The 10000-nt window shown below is 38.5% G+C and overlaps 1 protein-coding gene across 1 annotated transcript in view; it reads right to left on the bottom strand.

Moving 5' to 3' along the window:
- Positions 1-9986, bottom strand: part of LOC137625053 (uncharacterized) — a 29122-nt gene extending 19136 nt beyond the window's left edge. Inside the window, exon 1 of the mRNA XM_068355987.1 lies at positions 9805-9986. The gene's annotated coding sequence lies outside the window, so the exon portion shown is untranslated. The remainder of the gene's footprint in view (positions 1-9804) is intronic.
- Between the last annotated feature and the right edge of the window lie 14 nt (positions 9987-10000).

The raw sequence follows: 10000 nt of genomic DNA, 5'->3' as shown, positions 1-10000 counted from the left end.
GATATATTTTTTTTAGGTAATAAGGATAGTATTGTGTACGAGTTTGTGTGTAGGGAATTCTTTTGTTAATGAAAACATATCATGATTGTGTCCCCGATTGTGTTAAGGGAGTGTGAGGACTTGTATAGGGTGAATGATGTTATAAGGGTGTTAGAGGTAGTTAGGCTAGCCTTAGTTCGATTGGGCGTCAGTCTTTGCCCGATACATCGGTACTAGGACCAATGTTGTACTCATCGCCCAGTGCCCTAAAATTCTGATAATAAGAGCCCTTGTGTAACTCATTAGGTAACATTTTGCTTTTACGTTTTTGTACAAAAATGGGCAGGGAAATTCAAAAGTGTCAGAAATACCTCAAAACTATCTAGGCGTGTACCACGGCAGGGAAAACCAGAGCTACTGGAGATTATATGAGGCCATATAAGGGCAAGGGGGAACCGATAGCTTAGTTAACCAAGATCAGTTTTGTAGCAATGGCCAAAATGATTCAAATGGAGCATGCTTCATACCCCTTTAACTTGAAAGAACATTCCCCAGGCCTATACCTACAGATGATTAAAGCAGACCAGTTGGGCATCAAGAATTTAGAGGCCACGGTGAAGATGGCCTTTGCATGATGGTATTTGGGTAGTTATCAAAAGGTGAGAGACTTGGGATTAGGTAGACATTTATGCTAGTGGAACCCTTCATTAATGTTAGCTATTCTAGCCGAGTTCAAGGGCACTGGGTTGGATTTATGAATTTAAGTTCTATATCCTTGCATGGGGCCCGTGACGTCATTTATAGGCAAGGGGTTGGGAACAACAATCAAATTGGAATTTGTGAACTCTTGTCAAGACCTTATATCGAGAGCACTGCAACAAGGGCCTCATCTGGACGAGCTAAGTATGAAGGCCAGAGTTATAGTGTCATCGATCACACAACATATTGCTGCAGTTGTGGCAAGAGGGTTGGATTTATGCTAGGTGATGAGCCAGTACTCCTTACTCTGTAATGGTGCAATGTTTAGATGCTTGTCCTTTAAATTCAGAGAATCTCACAGGCTGGTGCAACTAGGATAATAATTAGGTTAGGTGTATCTTCAGTCACCCCTTTAAACTAGCAAATGTGTTCCCTTGCTCTTTGTCCCTAAAAGAGGACCATGTAAAGGGAAGGGGTTAAGATACATCATTGACTATTTGACCAGAATGCAGCTTTTGTGATTGATTAATAGCTGTGGGATAGAACATTGTCTATTAGCATTTAATGGTCGAGACGTTGAATGAAGGGGTGCAAGTGAGGGAGACTTGAAGGTGCAAGGGAGGCTAGCATCATAGTGAGAGTAGATATGGTGATGGATGCAGTTAGCCAACTGGGGTAGGTGTTTCACAAGTAAATATATGGTGATGTTCAGCTGGACTTGGTGCTTGCAATGATTGTAGAGTACATAACCCTATGCGGAATAGGTTGTGTGAGGAATAATGAGTCTCAAAATATAGTATCTGTAGACTGCACACTGCATCACATCTTACTTGTTATAAAAATTGTAGACTTGTCAGAGAATGAGAAGAGTGAGACAGACCATGAAGGTGAAGAAGAAGGAGCGTTGGTTGTATAGGGAGACACAACTGCTTGCTTGGGGTAAAGATTACAATATGGATACAAAAAGTAGTTTCTATTGCAGACCTGTGGTTTTTTTTTTTTTTTTTTTTTTTTTTTTTTTTTTTTTTTTATGAGAGTGGGTGAGAGTATGTTAGCGGGAATGTGGAATCCTCATGAGATTAGTTGGAGTGTGGAGTGAGTTACAGTGTAGCCTATGTAAATGGGGCCATATTCAGATAAAAGCATGTCATGAATGCCTGTTTTCATACCCTGATTTTTGGAGGTAAAGATTATCATTGTGTATTGGGAATAGTATTTTGGGAAAACTGATGTGTAAGAAAACTGTAGATTAGTAAGAATGTCTATAGATTGTCACCCCCGTTGTGTTGATTAGGTAAGAGGACGCGAGTTGCTTCACGTACAGTTAGAAGGGTTTTAGACGTATTTATTTTGGCCTATCTTAGTTGAAAGTGGGTCATTGTTGTTGCTTACATGGGGCCACATTGACAGTGGAAACAGATTTGTGTTTGTTGTGCGGGTGCCCTGGAATTATGAAGCTGTGAAAGTGAGAAATCATGTCGGACTCAATAGGTAGCATTTTGCTTTTAGCAACGTAGATTATTAGAAGCACAACAAGGAATTTCACAATTTGTAAGAAGAAAAAGATGAGGCTTTGGAAACTATCATATCAAGTAGTTCCTAAAGAAAGATCAAAGTTGTGTGGGCACAACCTACTCATATAAGGTGAATTAAAGGACCTGCCTCCTGTCCATGTTAAAAAAATGTAAGAATAACCAATTACCACAGTTTTTGCTTCAGTTCCATGATCCATCATGACCACCATGTGGTTTGGATGTCCCTAAGGCAGTGAATGCTTAAGATTGTATTTTTTTTAATGATAAATGAGTGGCATTCGAGTTTCTTTTCGATTATACTGTCACCCATACTATATATGAGAGGGACAGCTCCAGTTGCTGTTACCATTTACATAGAACCATTAACCTTCGCTCTACCAAACTTAAGGTAAGGAATACTGTCCGTATGACTACTTATGATACTTTTAATAATGACCCACGGGGATGTACCACTTGCCAGGACTAAGGAATGGGATAGTAGTTTAATATTGGTGTTTATCTTGTCAAATACAATAAAATAAAGCTAGGTTTATGATTTAGGAAATATGATGATTTAGTGTTGCCTGGCTAGATGTGAAACTGTTTTGAAAGCAAGTGCAAGATTTAGACTTAGCCTTAGGGTAAGCCAAGAATACAAGTGTCCAAGATGGGGGGTCGTAGGATGCCATAGGTACGTACGTAGGTAAGGATATGGCTATCTAAGAGGGACAGGTAAGTATACGGCAGTGTAAACTGGATAGGTAAGGATGTGGCAGTGTAAAGAGGATAGGTAAGGATATGGCAGTGTAAAGAGGATAGGTAAGGATATGGTAGTGTAAAGAGGATAGGTAAGGATATGGTAGTGTAAAGAGGATAGGTAAGGATATGGCAAAAAAGGGGTCAGGTAAGGATACATAAGTGTAAAGGCGTGGGTAAGGATACGGAAGTTTAAAGGGGTTAAGTAAGGATACAGCAGTGTAAAGGTGTAGGTAAGGTTACGGCAGTGTAAAGGGGTTAGGTAAGGATATGGCATGGTAGTGTAAAGGGGATAGGTAAGGGTACAGCAATGTACAGCGGATAGGTAAGGATACGGCAGTGTAAATGGGTTAGGTAAGGATACGGCAGTGTAAAGGGGTTAGGTAAGGATACAGCAGTGTAAAGGGGTTAGGTAAGGATACGGCAGTGCAAAGGGGTTAGGTAAGGATACGGCAGTGCAAAGGGGTTAGGTGAGGATACGGCAGTGTAAAAGGGTTGGGTAAGGATACGGCAGTGTAAAGGGGAGAGGCATGGATACGGCAGTGTAGAAGGGATAGGTAAGGATACGGCAGTGTAAAGGGGTTAGGTAAGGATACAGCAGTATAAAGGATTTAGTTAAGGATATGGCAGTGTAAAGGGGTTAGGTAAGGTTACAGCAGTGTAAAGGGAAAGGGGTTAGGTAAGGATACAGCAGTGTAAAGCAGTTAGGTACGGATACGATAGTGTAAAGAGGTAGGTAAGGATACAACATTGTAAAGAGGTAGGTAAGGATACGGCAGTGTAAAGAGGTAGGTAAGGATACGGCAGTGTAAAGGGGTTAATTAAGGTTATGGCAGTGTAAATGGGGCAGGTGAGGATACTACAGTACAAAGCAGGTAGGTAAGGTTATGGCAGTGTAAAGGGGGTAGGTAAGGTTATGGCAGAGTAAAGGTGGTAGGTAAGGTTACGGTAGTGTAAAGGGGGTAGGTAAGGATACGGCAGTGCAAAGCGGGTAGGTAAGGATATCTCAGTGTAAATGGGGTAGGCAGGGATACGGCATTGTAAAGCAGGTTGGTAATGATACGGCAGTGTAAAGCGGGTAGGTAAGGATACGGCAGTGCAAAACGGGTAAATAAGGATATGGCAGTGCAAAACGGTAGGTAAGGGTACGGCAATGCAAAGCGAGTAGGTAAGGATACAGCAGTGGAAAGCAAGTAGGTAAGCATAGAGCAGCCTAAGCGGGTAGGTAAGGATCCAACTGTGTAAAGTGCGTAGGTAAGGATACGGCATTGTAAAGTGGGTAGGTAAGGATACAGCAGTGTAAGGGAGTAGGAAAGGATACTGCAGTGTAAGAGGGGTTGCAGAAGAGCTGTAGCACCCCTCTTGGTAGGTTCAGCTTTTATGTTAGGTGGGGAACTTTAGGTTAGCTGGTGTTTTTGTGTTTGCTTCCTTTTTAAAGTGTGATTTTTTGAGTTATAGCTTTTGAAATTATGGTACCTTGACGCCACTTACACGAATAAAACATTTTAGCAAGTGGTTATCTTGTGTTTAATATGCATTTCTGACCATTATTAGTACTGCAAATTACTGTTATTTTTGGGGGGCATTTTCCCTCCCCAAAAATCTGTTTCCTGGGGTGCCCCATAATTGTTTTTATATAAGGGTTTCCAAAAACTGTAAATGGGTGTTTTGCCCCAATAAGCTTGGTCAGAAATTCATAAAATATAAAAAAGAGAGTAGGAAAAATATACAGTTTGTGTATATGTCTAAAACATATTAAAGTATCATATTTACCAACAGAGCCATTGCATGTAGAACTTTGCTAAATGTTCTCAGGAAATTTTAAAGGAAGGCAGAGAAATGTTAAACTATTCTTGTCTAATTTAAAGTTTTTTTCATGTTGTTCCACTAGTATGTATAGAAATTCCTTTCCTCTTGCATTTAGTATATCTCCTTCATTGGATTGATCGATTGATTTGAGGTTTTCTGGCATCCTGACATCTAAGGTCATTGACGCCGATATTTTTTATTGCAAGTAATGAGTAAAAGAATATTCAGTTAAAACCATAATAGCAAAGATGTCATTTTAAAAGCTAAATAGCTTTCAGAAGACCTGCTTCTGAAATAAAGCTATAAATACCACTAGCATGGTAGGACACATGTCCAAGAATCTTGGCAAGGATGAACCTGTCATCCTCAACTCGAGCCTCAAACATATCTATTTCTCTGGCTACTATATGTGGGGCATTTGGTCAACAAATGCCTCACTGTCAAGGGTGACAAACAGTCGTCACATTATGGCTAGTATTGTCCAGTAAGCAGAAATTCACGTGTCAACAGTGTGTGACCAATGCGGAGACGACAAAGAGTAGTCTCACTTCCGGGGCATCATGTTATACTTCCATGGGTATATATAATGTTATTTCTCACATCTTATTTTCAATTAAACTATTCAATGCTGTGGCCAATCATTAGAAATCAAATTCTTAATCTTGGGTAAACAATCATCACAAAGAATGGGATACCTTCTTGGTAGCAACTCAGCTGCAGCATTCTTAGCCAGTAAATCTGCTTTCTCGTTTCCAGACAAACCTACATATGTACACAGCAAAATTGAATAGTTATACCTTTCAATCCAATAATAAAAAGCCATTCTAAAATCTTTAAAACTAAAGAGTTATTAGAATTAAAAACTTCTAAAGCTTTAAGGACACTCCTTGCATCACTATAAATGGTAAAATTAGCCCCCTTCTCCAATGCTATTTCCTCAATAGCAGTTAGTATGCCATATAGTTTGGCAGTAAATATGAAAGTTGTTAGAGGAAGTGCAGCTCTACAATTAAAATCATTACTATATACTCCTAATCCAACGACAGGATCTGATTTGAAGTCATCAGTATTTATAAAAGTTGATCCCTATAATCTGCAACATGCTCCATAACAAGAGACCTGGCGTCTAAAGTCAGTCATATTCTTTTTAACTTAAATAAAATATTTACAAAAAGATACCTCTGGTAATTTCCATGGAGGAGTTGATGATACCTTAAATGGAAGCACCTTACTTCTTATTATAGCAAGACTGTATATTAATTGTTTAATCAGAAAACCATAAGGTTGCAGAGATTTTGGGTGCAACTCAAAGTATGCTTTACAAGGCTTGCAGTCTGATAAGCTAAAGAATTAGGAAGTCTTTGCAAACTAAGTCAATGCTGTACGATAGAAGACTTTCGGTAAAGGTCTAAAGGTAATTCTCCAGCATCAACAAGGAGACTTGGGATAGGCGAAGTTCTAAACGCTCCTGTGGACAATCTAATACCAGCATGATGTACTGGATCTAATATCTTTAATCGGCTTGGGGTGGCTGAGGAGTATATTTCATACCCATAACTAATTTTTGAAAAAAATCAGGGCCTTGTATAATTTTAAAATAGTATTGCAGTCTGCCCCCCATGATGATGTATGGGACAATACTTTTAAAAGATTCAGAGCCTCAAGACATTTAGCTTTTAACGCCTTCAAATGAGGAACCCATGTAAGCCTACAATCAAATATCAAATATAAAATTTTTGCGTCACTTACACATTGGATCTGTTGACCTTTAATGTTTATATCAGGGTCTGGATGAATTCCCCGAATACAACAGAAATGGACAACAACAGTTTTGCTTGTCGAAAACTTAAACCCCTTTCTTATCACCCCACTGAATAATTTTGTCAATTAAGAGTTGTAGTAGTCTCTCAACCATTGCCATTCTAGCTCCAGCAAATGAGATGGAGAGTTCACCAACAAATAGCTTTGAGAGAATATCTTGAGGAATGACAGACTATATCCCATTAATGGCTAGTGCAAATAGGGTTACACTTAACACACTACCCTGGGGATCCTTCATTGGAAACTTAAACCAATGTCCTTTTATAGAAAACCACAACTCCAGGTGCCTAGCTAATAGAAACTTGTGGAAACCATGTGATGCCGCAGTAAATGCCATTCTCACATTAAAGCGAGTATCAACAAAATTAAGGTATGCAATAAGCTAATGGAAGTCCAGGGGGGCGGGTTACACCCAAACCCATGCTGGGACAGGAAGGCCATGGCATCCTAAATTAGGTTGGAACACATCTATAACACTGATTTTTGTTGAGTCAGCTTAAATTGGGAACCCATGACAGGTAGGGCCCCTAATTACCCTTGTTATGCCATCATATTGTTGCAAGGGATTTGCACCAACAAGGATGGTAAAATGGAATGAAAAGCAAGATAAGTAGTAAGAGAAAAGATGACCTATTTCTTTGATGAGATAATTTCCGGTAAAATTATAGAACAGTGCAATAAACAGTTTGTAGAAAATAAGACTGGGTTTTTAATGTATTATGTTGTGTATTACACATTTTGATAATGATTTCTGACGGAAATCCATAGTTTTTGAGTTATGATGGGTTGACTACCATAAATAAAAAGCTATGGCTTTGTGCAAGGTATCGTCATCAATTACATTAGAAACACCTTAAAATATAGTGTGTATCAGAGATATTTAATTTAATGTTTTTAAAACTTTTTTCGTTTCGCCAATCATCATAAAAAAGTCATGGTAAAAAAAATAGTTACTGTAATCAGAACAATAATAGTAATGAAAGGCAGTAAAAATACTGGATTTTCCATTCCATTTTCTTTGGAGTCATTTGTAGCTGTGTTCATTGTACAGTACTACAAATACATCCTTACTTGATTAAGCTAACGATTTGTGAAATTTGCTTTGCTGGTGCTCGCTTCGCTTACAATTAAACATTATCTCATTGCTCTTATGTTCGGGTAAGAGGAACGTACTTTGCTCTACGCGTCAGCCCCATTGGCTAGTATGATGTAGTTTTTTACTAATTATACAAACTTAAAGGGATGTGTTGCAGCTTTGTGCTCCAGCCTCTGTTCCAATACTGACTTGGCTCCTATTTGTTTTTATCATAATATATCAAACACACATTTCTATAGCAACCTTTCATTATTAAGATAATTAAAATGGGAGCTATGATTATATTGTATATTTCATTAAAGAAAACAAAAAAAATTTACGTTTCGAATATAAAACGGTTGGCCCTTCTGTTCAAATAAGTAATGGTATAAACATGGAAAAGGCTTTACAAATAAAGAAATGGAGGTTAAATAGAAAAGCGCGATTTCTTTGAAGATGAACTTTATTTCCATTGCAAATAAATAGTTAAGATATATCCTAATATATCCCTCGGTAATGGGGGCCACCTAGTGGGAACTGAGGATTTTGGGTGGGGAAAATTTACTGGTGAATCGATAGCTAATGATAGAAATAACCCTTTCATCTCTATACATTATTCTCTGGGAAGCATAAAATACCACGAAAACTTACACAAAATTCTGGCATCTTATTCCCCTGAAATATTTATTTTACTTTTTTTTTTTTTTACACTTTACGAACCATAGGTATCTGCTCTCATTTGTAAAGTGTCCTAAGAGCGATTCAGAGTTATCTTTTAGAGAACACCTCTGGCTAAGTCTGTGACCTGGGCAGGTTTGTGACCTGGGCAGGTTTGTGACCTGGGCAGGTTTGTGACCTGGGCAGGTTTGTGACCTGGGCAGGTTTGTGACCTGGGAAGGGGCATCGGAGTCTTCCACCCCCCCCCCCCCCCGCCGGCTGGGAATGTGACCTGGGCAGGTTTGTGACCTAAGAAGGGGTCCGGGGACAAGCACCCCTGGTTAGGTTTGTTACCCGGGAACTACTAGGTTAGGTTAGGTGGGTTTGTTAGATTCTGAAGCCTTGTACGAATCTCAAAATTAAATAGTTACTTTTTTTTTCCTCTTTTGGCTCACAGAAAGTCCCAGGTTCTCACCTATGTCCGTCGGGAAGTGGGGACGGGGTTGATAACAGAAGACCTGTTTATTTGCAGTGGAAATAAAGGTCATATTCCTTGAAAACAATATTTATTATATGGAAAGTGGTTTTCTTCTATTGGAAAAGTAGTTCTGTGTACTACAATTTTACCCAAGTAACTTAACGACAGAAGCACCACCTATTACTTTTGTCTGAACTACCGGGTGGAAGGAAGCTCCTGTGCTGACAAAAGGAGCAAAACGGGAATTTTTAATTAAAATCTGTAACTTCGTTAATAGAGGTTTCCGCCAGTCGTATATGCCATTCAAAATAGTGTATTTGCAACGATCTATTCAATTATGCGAGTTTCAATTTCCTAACTAATATTGTACTGTTCTATAATGAAACAATTTCTCATCATAGAATTTTTTACCATATATAATCATCCATATATCTACAGTATAATCTACTCATCTTATGAATAGGTTTAAAACCGTAGCTGCTATTTTTTCCAAAAAAAGGCAAAGCAACAAATATGTGACATGTGTTTGGTAATAATTTGATGCTCTTTGAAATCTAGGATCCAAAACATTAGTGGGAGTTTATGAATATTCGGAATGCAGTTTGTAATGTAATACTAAGATCTCAGGGAAATGCATTGATTTGAGTAGTACAATGACATTCAAGCGTTTATCATAAACTTTTTCTGGTACAGTTCCATGCTCTCAAAATAACGGCTTCCGTTAAAAATACTTAAGGCCACTCCCAATGATTTGAAAAACAGCAGCTCATTGATGTCTTGCGTGGTTCTATAAGTAGGCAATTTCACTATGTATACTAGTTTAAACGCATGAAAATACATTTACATATTGTGTTATCAGTTTGAAATCGTTAGGTAGCAGTAACCCAATGCAAAGTCTAACTTCTGTTTTCAAATTGAAGGCCGCTTTTCACACATTTGAAAAATAAACATCGTCGCGATCATTAATATTTCTAATCCATTAAATCGCGTTAGCTTGATTCCCTTATTCACTTTACCTGGAATAAACCTTTTCTGGAAGTAGATGTCAAAATCCTGATTCCGTGTACCACCAATAACCAAACAAATTCATCACAGTAGTGTCCTCTTCGAAACTGACCCTCTTGGAAGTCTGAGGGGGTAATTTCAGGCAAGGTGTTACCCAATTAGAAAACGACCAAGTTGGTGTTCGTAAACTAGAAATGTAAGAAGAAG

The sequence above is a fragment of the Palaemon carinicauda genome, chromosome 31, assembly GCF_036898095.1.
Source record: "Palaemon carinicauda isolate YSFRI2023 chromosome 31, ASM3689809v2, whole genome shotgun sequence".
Classification (NCBI taxonomy): Eukaryota; Metazoa; Arthropoda; class Malacostraca; order Decapoda; family Palaemonidae; genus Palaemon; species Palaemon carinicauda.
The sequence above is the reverse complement of the archived record's forward strand: the minus strand, read 5'-3'. Positions and strand labels throughout refer to the sequence as shown.